General features: G+C 47.2%; 1 non-coding gene across 1 annotated transcript; it reads left to right on the top strand.

Annotated features, from left to right (window-relative positions):
* The first annotated feature begins 273 nt into the window (after nt 1–273).
* TRNAE-CUC (transfer RNA glutamic acid (anticodon CUC)) lies at nt 274–348 on the top strand. Its single transcript has one exon. It is a non-coding gene; the product is annotated as a tRNA-Glu (tRNA).
* Nucleotides 349–4,109: the final 3,761 nt, after the last annotated feature.

The raw sequence follows: 4,109 nt of genomic DNA, 5'->3' as shown, positions 1-4,109 counted from the left end.
TTTCTATTCCTGCTCTTTGTGCTCCCCTCACCCCGTGCCCTGTCTCCTCATTGGCTCCTTCCCAGGAGAAGAAGGAGGGAGGGACCTCTTGGGGCAGGAAGGACAGGCTGCAAAATGACACATTGCCCTAAGTCAGCTCTGGTCTGGACATCCACACAGGGTTTTAACAGGGAAGGTGTGCAGGCTTCACAACATAAAAGAAGCTCAGAGCCTAAGCCCAGATCCTCCGGCAGACTGTGACTGGCTTTTTAAAAGCCTTATTCATTGGAGAATTCCCTGGTGGTCCAGTGGTTAGGACTTGGGGCACTCTCACTGCCGGGGGCCCAGGTTGGATCCCTGGCCAGGGAACTGAGACCCCAAAAGCCTCATAGTGTGGCCAGAAACAAACAAACAAAAGCCTTATTTATCATAAAGGAGAAGAAGATGAGGTGAGGAAGGCTTTGCTTTGACAACTGGGACAAAATCCAAAATTAAAGAGACACCAATATGCAGATTCTCCAGAATGAGAGTTCACGACAGAGAACGCAGGGCAGTGAGATGGACAGGATGGCCAGCTTTGGTGTCAGAGGAGCTGGGGTCAGTTCCTGGAGGGGCTCACACGATAGCTGAGAAACTCCTGCAAGTCACTACTGATCTGAGAGTCTTCCAGGCTCTTGCGTTTCCCCTGCTCCAGGCCCAAATCAGCCGCTTTGCCAAGGAATCAAGGTTTTAATGGAGAGAGAGTCCTGGACTAGTGGCTCAGACGGTACAGAATCTGCCTGCAGTACAGTTAGACCTGAGTTTGATCCCTGGGTTGGGAAGACCCCCTGGAGAAGGAAATGGCAACCCACTCCAGTATTCTTGCCAGGAGATTTCCATGGACAGAGGAGCCTGGTAGGCCACAGTCCGTACGGTTGCAAAGAGTCGGACATGACTGAGCAACTAACACTTTCATTCTTAGACTAAAATCTGGGCACTAACTGTGCTCACTGCTCCTGGGGCATCATTACTTCCCATCCTTTCTGTGGAGAGAGAGAGGTAACTCTTTTTCCTAAATCATGGCTGACCAGTGATACCTTCAGTTCAAATAAATTCCACACCTCAGCGCTGCAGTAAAGCCAGTCTACAGACACCGACTGTGGTGAAGTAAAGTATGGTGTTTATTGCAGGCGCCAAGCAAGAAATTCAGGGAGCTAGTGTTAAAATGAAAGGTTTTTTAAAGCCGAGGTGGGGGCGGGGATTGTATCTGATCAGCTCCTGAACATTCTTCTGACTGGTTGGTGGTGAGGTCATCAAGAATCAGCATCATGACTCTTCTGGTTCCAACCAGTCTGGGGTCTCCATGCTGGCAGACAGAATAGAGTTAACTTCTCCCACCTGGTGGGGGTTTCAGTCTGAAAAACAGCTCAAAGGACATGGCTCAGGATGTTATCTGTAGTCCTTGACTTTGTTTAATGGCTAAACTATTATATTATTATTTTGTCTTGCTTGTTTTCCTTTCTGCATTTTCTCACTTCTCTGATTAAATGTATTCTTTGTCTAAAATTTTTCTACAGACAAAACTCAGGCATGGACGTAGGCTGGGGGATGGGGGGCGGTACTCTGTTCTGGGAAGGTCCCACAGCGTCCCGCTGGATTACAACACATTATTTTGAGAATCAGCCAAATCATTGTCAATGGACTCGAAAAACTGGAATTGATTATTTAGGAACGGAAATATATTGCTGTCTTTTTAAAATAGATACAGGGCATAGACCAGAGAACAGGGAGATTTTCTAGATCAGGAGAGGGTCCAGCAAGTTCTCCTCCGGGATCAGCAATCTTGGCATCAGCTGTGGGGTGCGATTCCAGGACTTTCAAAGATTCCATCAAGGATCAGAGTGAGGGGAGGAGGGAGGAGGGGAGGGAAGATGGAAGAAGGCGCCGGCTCCAGGCGGGAGTCTGATGTTCCAGCATTTTCTGGCTGTGAAGTCCCCTCTGAGACAAGCAGAGTTGCATAAACAGATCTATGCTAAATGTGAGGCAGGAGCAGAAAGCCAAGGAGGCAGAGATGCTGGAAAAAACAGGAAGATTTGGGCTGAAATAGAAGTACTCACGCCTCCAGTGCGGAGCTCCTGGGGAAGTCAGTGCGGAGCTCCTGGGGAAGTCATCAAGCGTAAGAGTCAGCCAGACCCAGTGCAAAGTAGCACGCCAGGTGCAAACCGGTCACACACCTGTGGGGTTAGCTTCCCTTTTCCTGGCCCTGCATGCACACAGCTGTGAGCAGTGGGCACACACTGAGAATTCCACTCTCAACCACCACCTCCTAAGGTGATAGATTTTTACCTCTTTAGCTATTTATTTAACTGTAAATATTTTGATGGGGTATTTAAAGCCATTCTTCTGCCCAGCCAGAGCTGCCCATGTTCCACTCCACTCTGGTTGCTTTCTTTTCTTTTTCTTATTTTTTTGGAATGTAGCCATTAGTACTTTGAGGAGGGGGTTATTTTTTTCATTTTTAGTTTTAATTGGAGGATAATTACTTTACATGGTTGTGTTCTGGTCACTTTGTTTCCCCTGATCTCTCCCCAGATCCCCGTTACATGAGTCAATGCTTCTGTAGACATACAAACTCCACAGGTTCAGCTGAGGAACTAAGGACTGCTGCATCCCAGGGACGGGGGAGCCTGGTGGGCTGCCGTCTATGGGGTCGCACAGTGTCGGACACGACTGAAGTGACTTAGCAGCAGCAGCAGCTTCCCACTAAGCCCTCTGGCCTTGATGAAACATAGATTTTTAAAAATCAACACAAAATCCAAGGCCAGGGAAGAACTGCTCCATGTTCCAAATTGGCCATGCTCCAATGTGGATTGGGGAAAAAAAAAATGGACGAGATACTGGTACACACTTTTTTTGTTGTTGTTCAGTTGCTAAGTTGTGTCCAACTCTTTGCGACCCCATAAACTGTAGCATGCCAGGCTTCCCTGTCCTTTACCGTCTCCTGGAATTTGCTTAAACTCATGTCCATTGAGTCAGTGATGCCATCCAACAATCTCATCCTCTGTCACCCCATTCTCCTCCTGCCCTCAATCTTTCCCAGCATCAGGGTCCAGAACACTGACAATAGCAACTTCTGGGGAGGCTATGGAGCAGCGGGAATCCTCGCTCATGGCTGGGGTGTGGTGGGTGGGCCAGAGGCAAAATGGTGCAGCCACATTAGGAGACAGTCAAACAGTTTCTACAAAGCTAGACAAACTCTTAGTACATTATCCTGCAATCATGCCTAGGTATCTACCCTGCTGATTTAAAAACTTAACTCCAAATCTGTGCACACATGTTTATAGCAGCTTTATTCATAACTGCCAAACCTGGTGGACAAGCAAGATGCTCTTTAGTAGGAGATGGATAAAAAGAGTGTGGTCCACGCAGATAGTGGAATAGCATTCAGAGATTGAAAGAGAAGAGACACTCAAACCACACCACATGGAGGAGGAATCTTAAATGCTTTGTGCTCAGAGAACTTTCCCTGAACATTGGAGGGTTAGTCACTGTTTTCAGTGTTCTGGCCTGTCACACACACACACACAGACACACATACTCACACACCACAGTCAGGCGTCGGCACTTCGAGAAGCCAGTTAGTATTATTTGGGGTTTTCTTCCTCCATCCCGCCTGTTTTTGTGTGTTTTTAAAATATTTTATTTATTTATTTGACTGTGCCACACAGGACCTTCGATTTTCACTGTGGCTTGTGGGATCTAGTTCCCTGACCAGGAATCAAACCCAAGTCCCCTGCACTAAGAATGTGGAATCTTCTTAGCCATTGGACCACCAGGGAAATCTCCATCCCATCCATTTTTTAAAAATATTTATTTACTTTACTTACTTGGCTACTCTGGGTCTTAGTTGCAGCATGTGGAATCTATTTCCCTGACCAGGGATCAAACACAGGCCCCCTGCATTGGAAGCGCAGTCTTAGCCACTAGACCACCAGGGAAGTCCCCCACCTGTTTTCAATGTCCTTCTCCCTTCTCGTCTCTCTTAAACTCTATTTCCACCCCATTTCTTTCATCTTCTTTAAGCCACAGATACCACAGTTTTGATAGTTGAGTTCAAGTGGCATTGCTCAAAAAAGGGGAGGGGGAATTAG

Source organism: Odocoileus virginianus, chromosome 2 (assembly GCF_023699985.2).
Source record: "Odocoileus virginianus isolate 20LAN1187 ecotype Illinois chromosome 2, Ovbor_1.2, whole genome shotgun sequence".
NCBI classification, from domain to species: domain Eukaryota; kingdom Metazoa; phylum Chordata; class Mammalia; order Artiodactyla; family Cervidae; genus Odocoileus; species Odocoileus virginianus.
This window is presented reverse-complemented; position numbering and strand designations above follow the sequence as displayed.